This window comes from Quercus suber, unplaced genomic scaffold, assembly GCF_002906115.3.
Source record: "Quercus suber isolate HL8 unplaced genomic scaffold, Cork oak 2.0 scaffold_167, whole genome shotgun sequence".
Classification (NCBI taxonomy): Eukaryota; Viridiplantae; Streptophyta; class Magnoliopsida; order Fagales; family Fagaceae; genus Quercus; species Quercus suber.
Genome location: NW_027071804.1, coordinates 562,799 through 575,326, shown reverse-complemented (window position 1 = coordinate 575,326; position 12,528 = coordinate 562,799). Strand labels below are relative to the sequence as shown.

General features: G+C 36.8%; 1 pseudogene; it reads left to right on the top strand.

Annotated features, from left to right (window-relative positions):
- The first annotated feature begins 5,161 nt into the window (after positions 1-5,161).
- LOC111986678 (UDP-glycosyltransferase 79B9-like) lies at positions 5,162-6,956 on the top strand (annotated as a pseudogene).
- Positions 6,957-12,528: the final 5,572 nt, after the last annotated feature.

The following is a 12,528-nucleotide window of genomic DNA, read 5'->3' as shown; positions in this document are numbered from 1 at the left end:
GCCAAATGTCTTTTTATTCCAATCCCTCAGCTTGTCTTGTCAGGTCAAAATCTTATCATTAAAGCTCCAGGTCGAAGCATTACCAGATTGATTTCCCCAAGAGTCTTTCACCACTGCCTCACAGGTACTATCTTTCAACCACATGGACTCAAAGCAAAAAGGCCTACCCTTTCTATAAAAGCACTTGAGTTCCGAATCTGAGCCAAGTAGGAGTGGCTTATGGTCAGAGTGGAAAGCATCAAGATGATGAATTCGGGTAGCCGGGAAGCGGAGAATCCAATCAATTGAAGCCACACCTCTATCCAATCAAACCAAAACATTTTGGTTACCCGATCTACGGTTACACCAAGTAAAGGGAAAACCGTTGAAGCTAAGGTCCTTTAAGTGGCAATCATCCAAAGCATCCCTAAATCCCTGCGTTTGTCTTTTAGGGCGGTCCAACCAACCTTGTTTCTCCTCAGCAAATATAATTTCATTAAAGTCTCCAAACAAACCCAAGGCAGCGAAAATCGCCGATGCAAAGCTCGTAACAACAACCATGAGTTTTCCCAGTTGGTGGTTTCAGGTTCTCCGTAGAAACCCGTGAAACGCTAGGTGTCATCAACTCCATGGTTAATAATAGCATCAATGTGGTGTGCCAAAAAAGATTGAACATCCACATCAAAGTCCCGCTTCCAATACAACGCTAAACCACCTCCCGTATTGACACGTCGGACAACGCTGTATCTTACTACCAATCCGCTCCAAAACACATTTTTCAACTTTAGTTTCCATCAAGAAAACTAATTTGGGATCTTTATTTGTCACCAAGGCAACAAGTTCATCTTCTGTCTGTGGGTTCCCAAGCCCACGACAATTCCAACTTAGGCAATTCATAATTCTCGGTGGTGCTAGACCCTAGCAGCCACCTCAACAATAATTTCATCACTCAGAGAACCAATATCCATGCATTGTTTCTTACTTCCACTCTATTCTTCATGATCAATACTCATACGCCGCTTCCCATTGTTAGCTTTCTCCTTCTTCTTTGTTTTCCCAACCTTTCTGGCTAATTTTTTCCACTTCCTAGTCAAACATTAAGAGGCCTGAGCCTGGTTAGTGATATCACCCAGTGGGTTGCTCTGAACTAGTTGGTTAGTGATATCCCCCAATGGTTTGCTCTAAACTGGTTGGTTGGCATGACTATTCTGAGCTACAATCCGTGTAGGTGGAACTTGGAGCACCTGCTAGTCTACACTAGACAAACCAACCCCATCCTTCTCTAATCGTGTGGCTTGATTTTCCTTACCCACTCGCCCATGCCCAAATTTTCAACATTAACTACGGGAGCTGAGTAATTAGTAGTCTCAGAATCACCCCACTTCTCCCCCCTCCCTGTTGTTGGACCAGTCTCCCTTTCAGACCTTGTTTTAGTGGATGTGTCCTCAGAACAAGTCTAAGAAGACCCGTGATTTTTCTGTTGTTTACGCCAAGGAGCTTTGTTGCGTGATGCCTCTGGAATCACCGCAACCGTTTTTCTTGTTATCCTCACCGCATCAGCTCTCATCAAATCCCATATTGTTGTTCTTCGCGACTCAGTTGAGCCTTGTCACGTAACCATATCTCACATTCCCTCTCACTATGATTAACACAGCCACACCAGTAATAAAAATTAGGTAGTCATTCATACCTTATTCCTGTCCAGCCCACTAGCTCCCCTTCTGACCATAGCTTACAACACCTTGGTAACGGTCATGAGATGTCCAACACGGTTTTGACTCTTAAAAATTCACCTTTGGCCCCATGATCTTCAGGGTCAGCCACCTGTATCACGTTACCCAAGGATTTGCCAACTGACTCCCCTGTTGCCTGCCTTAATAAGCATTCTGGTACATTATGAATCTGTAACCAGAATGTTGTGTGCGAAAAATCCAAGCTAGGAACCCAATCAACATCAGCAGCCCTCTGGAAAATTACTAAGCTCTTATCATACGACCATGGTTCAGACTCCAAAACTCTTTCAAGGTCAAGATTATCTTGAAATTCAAACAGGAGAATGTTTTTCCCAACATCCCGTATCTTTAGTTCACCAAACGGTCTCCATAAGGGTTTGAAGGTATCGGCCATAGCATCCACATTCAAAATCCTCTTTGTAAGAAACTTCCTTGTCAACCGGTGGGTTCTAATTTCTTCTTGGCGTGTAATTTCAGCCCCACCGTCTTCCACTTCCGATAGGGTGAATCGAGTCCACATCTCATCTAAACCGGCCATGGACTTTGCAATCAAAACCAGAAAAAACAGCACCCAAAACACAGAACCAACCCTCCGTCCTATCAATCCAATGTGAGATTGAAGGGAAAAGCAAACCTAGACACGGCTAGGGACAGATATTCTACTGGCGGTTGGGTAAAACCTAGTGGCCAGAGAAACTAATTTGGTCCTTATTAGGAAATCCAAGTTCAACTTATTGGACACTGCGTGAAGCAACCGACTCTATTGACCAAATTAGGGGCCTTTTTTTTTTTTTTTTTATATATATATATAATATATTGATTATAAGTTTTGGTACTTTGTGCTTTATGCACTTAGTATCAAGACGTAAATTAAATATTTTTTTAGCGCATTTTTTTTAACAGGTCGGGTCAGGTTGGCCTGCAAAAAAAATAGGGTCGGGTCACGGGTCAACCCATTTTTACTTCGAGTCAAAAAAATCGGGTTCCAGTCAGGTATTTTTCAGGTTGGATTAGGTCGAGTCAGAAAATTCTGACTCGTATTGCCATGTCTACCAATATCAAAATCCCGATAGTTAAATGAGGCATTACATATGAGAGAATTGGGTGGCTATAAGGAAGTCAATTTCGTACTAGAGGTCATACTAGTTTGGTTAGGAGAACGAAATATTTCGATACCCGATCAATACTAGTGTACCATTTTGGAGTTACCGATATATATATTATAATAATAAATTACTTAAACAATATTAATATTTTTTACTCATATCTATTCTACCTTGTCAATAACATTTTTTAGCTCACTTTTATTTTTTGTAACTGACTACTCACTACTCTCTCTCTCCCTTGATAATTGATATATTAAAAGTTCATAAATATTTAAATACTAACCAATAGAATTGATAGATTGAAATACTTTTTAGCAAAATAAAATAAAATTTTGAACCATAAAAAAATTGAAATGATTTACGTTAACCAATAAATTTTTTTTTTTTTTTGAAATTCATAGAGTTCCCAAGTCCTAAACCCATTGAGTCAACTACTGTAAGTCGTAACCCATTAAGTTTTCATTTTTTTTTTTTTTTCACCTCCACACATTTTGCTTACATTTGTAACTCATTAGTCTTTTATTATAAGTTTATTTATTTATTTTTTTCACTCTTTTTTTCACCTTCATACATTTTGCTTTGAAGTCTTGTCACTTGCTTCTTGATTGACTACTCAGTTTCTACTTTCACGTGAGTGTACCAAAACAAAAAAGAGACAAACACACGTTGAGAGAGAGAGAGAGAGGCGGGGGAAATAAATGAAGAAGAAGAGGGACTGTAGAAACATTAACAAAGGCCGGCAAAATAGAGAGAGAAGAAGAAATGCCAAGCAAAGACAATACAAAGAAAATGAGGAAAGACTGAGGTAAGAGAGAGGAGGTGGACCTTGAAATTTGGGGGAGAAAAATCACAGTTTTTTGAGTTTTTTTTTTTTTTTTTTTTTTTTTTTTTTTTTTTTTTCGGTATCTATTTGCCGGCCGAGACCCGGTATTTATCTTGATATGTCCATAATTGCTCTGGTACAACCAGTATTTGAACCAAAACAAAACAAAAGCATTTCTGTACTGACCTAGGCATTGATAAGACAAATATTGGCGGTATCAGTTGGTACAGTACGAAATTAACTTCCTCCACTATTTTGTTCTTTCTTTGAGTTTGGGACATATGACAAAAATTGCAGATCTGAAAATTTTGCAAATTTCAGCAACCAAAAAAAAAAAAATAAATAATAATAATAATAATAATAAAATAGAATAAAATAAAGAAAAGGTCTAGCAATAGTAGCTAGGGTTACTCGTTGAGAAAAGTTTGATTTGAGCAAACGCATCCACGATGGTTTTAGATGTATTCGCTATGTTGATTTTCTTATTATTTTTATTTTTCTTTAAAATAGATCAAATTGAGTGCAAATTGAAAATAACAAGGACCAAATTAATTGTTATTAAAATGTATGGACTAAATTGACTATAACTCCAAAATGTAAAGACCAAATTAGTGTTTTCACTTTAATTTTAAAATCTAGAGCAAACATAAATTATTCTTAAAAATATATAAAATATAACTAAAAATAAACTAGAATATTTTTAGATCGTCATATTTTTCATGTTTCCAATCTAGAATATTTTGAAAATAACCTAAAAATACTCACTGACATTCAATTAAGTCTTCACCAATTTGGAGATTTTATTTTGTTGCTTTGGCCAAGAGAAAATCCAACATTGGGAAAGAACCATATCTTTATATCACGAGGTTTAAAAAATATTCTCATCTTCTACCAAAAAAAAAATCAAAATCAAAATCAAAAAATTATCATCATGTGTTTTGGGCACAGATCTCTGTTATGTTCAACTTGGATTTCACGTCCTCTACCTCTTCCTCTCTTACCTATTTTGATGTAATAGATATTAGAAAGTGGTTGAGTGCACTTTAAGTGGTTTTCTTCGAGGGAAATCGGGCCTCCTTTAGAATTTAATTGGATTAAACTGATCTGCCCTTCCATTTCATACTTCAGAATATAAATTCACATTACAAGATAATGATAAACTTACTGCCAACCTATTTTGGATATCTATCATAGCTCATCCTTTATTTGAAACCCTTCCTAAGATAATGCTTAGCTTATTGGAACTTGAAATCAAACTAATCTAAACAAGAAGTGATATCAGGAAACGTCATCTATATCTCTTTAGCAACTTGGCTGGCTCCGGAAATCTTCTTGTCAACGTGGCCATGCAAGTCTTCATCCTTAGCAACGTGGTTATCTGAGGATGCTTGTAACAATCTCTCACAATATAAAAATAAAAATAAAAATAAAGATCTTGTATATTCAATTAATTAAGAATTTAAGAACTCTTAAGAAGCTATATAAATTAAGTGCTTGGTCAGTCATTCATCTACAGACACAATTAGAAAGAATCAAAAGCAAAGATGAGCAATTCAAGAAGCACAAAACTTCATGTGGCCATGTTTCCATGGTTTGCCTTTGGCCATTTCACACCCTACCTACACCTCTCCAACAAGCTTGCAGAGAGTGGCCATAGGGTTTCCTTCTTACTGCCTAAAGGAGCACAAGCAAAGGTAGAACATCTCAACCAATATCCAAACCTTATCCACTTCTATCCCATTCTCGTTCCCCATGTAAATGGCCTACACCCTGGTGCCGTGATTGCCTCGGATGTTCCTTTACCACTTCATGCACTTCTTTCTATTGCATTTTACAAAACCCAACACCAAGTTGAAACCATTCTGACTAGTCTCCAGCCTCATTTCATCTTCTTTGACTTCAGCCTTTGGATGCCAGCCCTAGCACACCAAATTGGCACCAAGGCCATATATTATGTGGTGGTAAATGCGGTTGCACATGCATCAATTGTCCCAACTAAGATGAAGCCAAAGGATATGACTTTGGAAGATTTAATGCAACCACCTCCTAGCTATCCTTCTTCTTCAATGCAATTAAAGTCAAAGGACTTTGAGATTGCACGTATAAAAATGTTTATCAAGGATTAAGGAGAAGGGATTTCCTTTATCGTTCAAATTACCTCCAGCATGATAGGAAGTGACGCCATTGCATTTAGGACATATAATGAGGTTGAGGGGCCATATTATGACTACTCGAGGCAGCAGTATGGTAAGCTTGTGCTGCTAACAGGACCTCTCCTGCCTCAAGTATCAACCACAAGCTCGAAGAAAAATGGACTAATTGGTTAGGCAATTTCAAGCAAGGTAGTGTGGTGTATTGTGCATTTGGGAGTCAAAATGCCCTACAAAAGGAGCAGTTTCAGGAGCTTCTTTTAGGGTTCAAGTTATGTGGGCAACCATTTTTGGTGGCTTTGAGTACTCCATATGGATGCACAACAATTGAAGAAGCATTGCCAGAGGGGTTTGAAGAAAGAATTAAAGGGAGAGGATGGGTGTATGAGGGTTGGATGCCTCAAACAATGATATTGGACCACCCATCTCTTGGTTGTTTCGTGACCCATTGTGGTTATAGGTCCATGTGGGAGGCTCTCTTTAGTGACTGCCAAATCGTATGTGTTCCACACCTTGCTGATCAAATTTTGGGTGCCAGGTTAATGGTGGAAGAACTCAAAGTTGCAGTGGAGGTGGAGAGAGAAGACAATGGGTGGATTTCCAAAGAGAGCTTGAGTGATGCCATTATCTCCGTGATGGACAAGGACAGTGAAGTAGGTGGGTTGGTGAAATCTAATCATGCCAAATTGAAACAAGTACTCTCTTGCCAAGGGATTCAAGAGAGATATTTCGACACATTTATTAAAATCCTGCAAGGTCTTTTAATTTGAACTCAAGTCTACTTAATCCCTTTGCACTGAGAGGAGTAGTAGAGGTTTCAAATGAGGAAGGATTTACTCTTTGTTGTAGCAATTAGGGGGTGCTAAAATGGCCTAGGAAGGAGTTGCAAATCCTATAAAAGATTGAATAAAGCAACTCATTCCTTGAGAAAAAAGGGGGTTTCAAATCTCAAGATAAAAGTCATAAAAACCCACGAGTTCATGTTTTCCTTTCAATTTGAATAAGGAAGTGCAGCACTTTATTAGGACTGACAGGAGCACTTTTGCTTATTTTTAATGTTGTTCTATTTGGGTATATCTAGTTTTATTTCAATTCTAGGTTGTACTCATGTTTCGTTTCTTTTGTAGCAAAAAGATTATAGTTAAGGAAACTACAACTTTTACTTCGTGAGCTTTACTGTTACAATCATCCTCAGATAACCACGTTGCTAAGGATGAAGACTTGCATGGCCATGTTGACAAGAAGATTTCCGTAGCCAGACACGTTGCTAAGGAGATATAGATGACGTCTTCTTATATCACTTCTTGTTTAGGTTGGTTTGGTTTTAATTGTTTAGGTTTGGTTGTTTAGATTGGTATTGTTTCACTACAAAACACGCGGGTCTTAGGCCTAAAGCCGCGTTTTTAAAAAACGCGGCTTAAAGAAACAAGAGAGGCCCCATTTTAAACATGCGGCCATAGAACACGTCTAAAGCAGCGTTTTTTTGAGCTGTAGCCGCATTTTTTAGGGTGGAGCTATGGCTGCGTTTAAAACATATGGCCATAGGACCTGCGAATTTCATTCTTTTTTTTTATTATTCTTAACTATGGACACGTTTAAAAATCGCGGCTCTAACTTGCCTAAAGCCACATTTTATAGACGCGGCTTCAAATTTAGTTTGAAGTCGCGTGTTTAAAACGTGGCTTCAAATTTAGTCTGAAGCCGTGCGTTTAAAACACGACTTTAGCCAGGGATGGAGCTGCGTTTCTTAAACGTGGCTTCAGGTTTTGCTTGTAGCTGCGTGTTAAAAACGTAGCTTTAGGCTTTGTATAAATAGCATAGTAAATAATGCACAATCCCTATTTCTCAAGCTCTCAGTTCTCACAGACGCTCAAACTCTCATCCTCCACAAACTCTCATCCTTCACCTATTCCCATCATCCTCATCCACAAACTCTCATCGATTCATCAACCTCCTCACCGCCACCACTGAATCTCATGCACCATCGCCGTAGCTCACGCATCATCACCAACCCACGCACCATCGCTAACCCACTTTCTAAGATCTTCAAAAAAACACCGGCGAGTTCACAATCACTGAGTCGACTCAGGCAAGTTCACCCCCCTTTGTCTCTCTTTCCTTCAAATTTCGATATTCAATTTCGCTATATCCGATTATTTGATTCGTAATTCTAGATCTATTGTATGCAATTTTCAATTTCACGATCTGGGTCTTAGGGTTTCGTGTTTAACTTTTATTCTTTATGCTATGATTTCTAGGGTTTAGATTCTCAGCCCTACTTCTCTAATCTGAGTGAATTTTGAGCTGAATAGCACGAATGCATCCAAGGTCTGCAAGTATTTCCTTTTTCTTTCACTAATTTAATTTTATTGTTTTTTTTTTTCCTCCTATTGTTTTTTGGATCTTGCTTTGTTTCGATTTAGGGTTAAGCCTTTGTATAAAGAAAAACACGAAAAAAAAAAAAAAAAACTTTTTCCCAGCGGAATTTTGTGTGTTTGATTTTCTGATTTTGGGTTACAATTTTTATAGAAAATTGAATTGGGGTTAGGGTTTATTGTTTTGAAAAAAATTAAAAAAAAAAAATTGTTTAGAGTTAGATTTTGACATTTATATATATACAAAAAAGAATAAATATATGGCGGTTGGGAGGCATGGGGGTTTTCGTGAGAATGAGTTCAGGGACCGCGAGTCCAACTTTGATTTGTCGAGTCAAACATGAAATATAGAATAGGATTAAGACCACGGATAAATCCAGTGAGAACTATTTTTGCACTAAACAACCGTATGTTGTTGAATCGTATATCGCATATCTGACAGATTGGTTTTAAATAGTTTTACTGACATTCATAACAACTCTAAGCCAGTTGTTGCTTGAAAGTAGTAAATTCCAATTTCCTTATAATTAATTTAACAGTGCCAATGCTTGTTATTCCAAGTTGTCCTAACTACTGTTGAATGTGTATGGTGTTTTTTGTTGACTCGTGGCTCATCAAGAGCCAAGAGGTAGATAGTGGTAGCTAGGTTGATAATTTTATTTTTTTGATAAAGTGGTAGGTTGATATAATTAGTATTTGCTAGACCATCCAATCTTATTCAGCGGGTAGTTGAAAGAATTAAATAAAGAATATAAAAGCTTATGCTTACCAGTCTCATCGGAATAAAAAAAAACTATATTATATAAATTATAATATAAACGCTACAACTTTGAGGTAACTATAATTATAACATAGTTCCACCAACCCAATAAAGCAATTGCTTTTTAGCTTGCTGGGAACGAAGTTTCGACCTTGTGTTTCATTAGTCAAAACTCTACCTATTGATAATAGATTCTGTGTGCCTATAAGGAAAACAACAACTTGGAAAAGGAGTGTACTGGAGTTTTTGCATACATGTATGTTAATGATTGTGATGTTTGTTTGTAATTATGGATTACTTTGATTATTCTAACACCAACCATGATGACTTTGATTATTAGAACGCTGCAATAGCTTTCACCTATAGCCACGTTTTGAACGCGGTCATTGGTCCAATCCTATAGCCGCATTTTAAACGCGGCTATAGCTTTGACCTTAGGCCATGTTTTAAATGCAACTATAGATCCTAGTCTTAGGCCGCGTTTGAAAAAGTGCGGCCATAGACCCCTCAGGTCTATAGTCACGAAGTTTATGCCACATTTGAAAACGCGGCCTAAAAAAACACGGCTATAGGCCAAATCGTCCTATGGCCACGTTTTTTAGACCTAAGGCCGTGTTTTACAAACGTGGCCACAAAATGTTTTTTTTTTGGTAGTGTTTAGATTGGGTTGTTTTCAAGTTCCAATAAGCTAAGCATTATCTTAGCAAGGGTCTCAAATAAAGGATGAGCTATAGACAATAGCTATCCTATAGAGGTTGGTAGCAAGTTTATTATTATCTTGTAATGCTAATTTATATCTAGAAGTATGAAATGGAAGGAAAAATCAGTTTATTCTAATTTAATTTTAAGGGAGGCCCGGTTTCCCTCGAAGAAAACCACTTAAAGTGCACTCAACCACTTTTTAATATCTATTTCATCAAAATAGGTAAGAGAGGAAGAGGTAGAAATAACATTTACAAACTAATGGCGCATTATCACGTTATTTTTTAAGTCAAATATTATATATTATTTTGGTGAAATGACTCTAATTTATGATCATCATTATCCGTTAGTTTTTTATCAAATTTATTTGGCATATCAAAGAATTGGCTAAATTCTCACAAATTACATCAAACAGGCATCGTATTTTTTTGCGAATTCTTATGTACATATACCATCCATCTACAATTTAACAATTAACATTAAATGCCACTGCTGCACTGCAACATGACCACTGATATTCATTGTCATATTAATTAATTCATTAGAGAGAGAAGCGTAATTATGATATTTATGGAAAATTATTGAGTAGTTTGGGACTACAAGATCATAAACTCATAATGCATAATACGATTGACCTTCACATTATTTGGCTTTTCTAGTCAAGAACTTCTCTCATACTAATGCAAATGATAACATGATTCACTACATTATTATATAGCTAATTATTTAGATCATGGAAATAATTTTTAGGATTGCATTTAAGAAATATTTGCAAAGTGAATTATCTATATAAAACTGTCATGATGTCATCCCTCTTTGGCTTTGCCTCTCTAAGTATAAGAAGCCAAGTGACAATCAGGACAAAACACAGCAATAACTCTCACCCTTTGTTGCAGAAGCATTTTTAAACCAATGACCGTGATGGAATGTTTACAAATATAATATTTTCATACATAGTTGCTTCCAACACGCTAGTGAATCAAGATAGTTTTCCTTTCCTCCATTCATAATGCATTACCTTTGTAAAATGTCTCGGTTTCTTTCTACTGCTAAAAATTAACAAAAGAATTACGAGCTACAATTAACAAAATAATTTAAAATGACATTAAGACCTTGCAACATCATGGGTCATGACATTTCACTCACATTAAGTCGGTAGTTTGATTAATTAGGCAAATGAAAGATCCCAGAAAATTAAACAATTAGCAGACAACATAAATCAATCGAGTAAGTACATGGACGATTGAATAAAAACAAAAGCAAAACAAAACAAAACTAGTAAGAGTACTGGCTCCAAACATGTTCGACATATAATTTTATTAGAGAATTGAAATGTCAAGATCGTATGAAAAGGTTTGCAAATGTATGTTCATGACACTTTGGCTTCATGTGATCAATCATGTGCCAAAATCAATTACTGTAACATCAGGGACGGAGATATTGTTGGACGTTTTTTTTGTTGGGGGGAGGGGCCCTAGATTTTTTTTTAAAAAAAATTTTGTATATATGTAATATATTATTTTTTGCAATTTGTTTCATCAAAATTGTACTTTGTCCCCTCTATACTATTATTGATATTTTTAAAAGTTGTAAAAAAAATATTAACCTAACAACAAAAGTAAAACCCGAACAACACCCCAAAACAAACACAAGCATAAAAAAATAAAAATCAAAGCCGATTTTAACTAGAAATCTAATTGGCCTAGGAGTGGGAGAACACCCAACAGCAAGACCCACATAAAAGGGAAAAAGAAGAGTATTTCTAAGCCACTCAAAAAATATATTAAAGAAAATAAAACCTAACTTAAGGTAGAATACAGAAGACCTCAGCCTAAGGAGTTGGGCAGTGGCAAGTCGAATAGCAGAAGCAGAGGCTGACTAGCACACAACGCCTGACGCTAACAGCCACCACCGGTCCACCATAGCATTGCCCAAGCTTGGTAATTTTTTTGGATGAGAATATTGTATCCCTCTAATATCAGAATCTCTAATGCTTGTTTGATTAACTTAGATTGTGATTTGTGAAGAAAATTTAAAGAGAGACAGAGATAAGAGACATAGATGAGACTCAAGAGACTAGAAAACACTAGAGAGAGAGTGAAAGAGAAAGATAAAACAACATATATATTTTTTATGAATAAAAAGCTGTCCAACAGTCCTCTCTTTTGATAATCAAAAGGCTAAACACGCAACAGTGCAACACTTAATGGCCAGCAATTCAACACGTCAACACCTAAGGCCCTAATGCCCAACAGCCGAGGAAATGTGCAGAATACCAGTGTAATATAGTTGTATATAGTTAGTTAAGCATCGGTCGAAAGTATAATGGAAACTAGCATCTCGAGTTTTAGAAACTCGAGATGCTGTTCCACCGTGTCCCGGACCAGTTGGTGAGCTGGACTTAATTTTGTCCACTTAGATCTCGAGTTGTTAAAAATCGAGATGTGATTTTAAAGAACTCGAGTCTTAAAGACTCGAGTTTTACTGCAAATATTAATATCACGGATATAGTGAAATTTCAAGGAACTCGAGTCTTATAGACTCGAGTTCCACTGGGCAAAACACATTACACGCTGAGCCCTTAAAAAAATTTAATACTTAGCCATATATAAACACGCTCAGTACACAGCGCACCCAAAAACAGAGCATCCTCAGTCTCTCAGCCTCACTAAGTCTCTCAACCTCACTAACTCTCACTCACCCATAACTCTCACACCACATTGCCTCTCACTCACCACACTGCCTCTTTCACTGCTCTTTCCTCTCAACAAATTCATATCTCAGGTAAGGGTTTGCATAATTTGATTATCATTGTAGTTGGGTATTAGTTGTCTATGGGTGTAGGATAAAGATTTTGACTATTTATTTTGTAGATAGTTGACATAACTTAGTTAATTTTC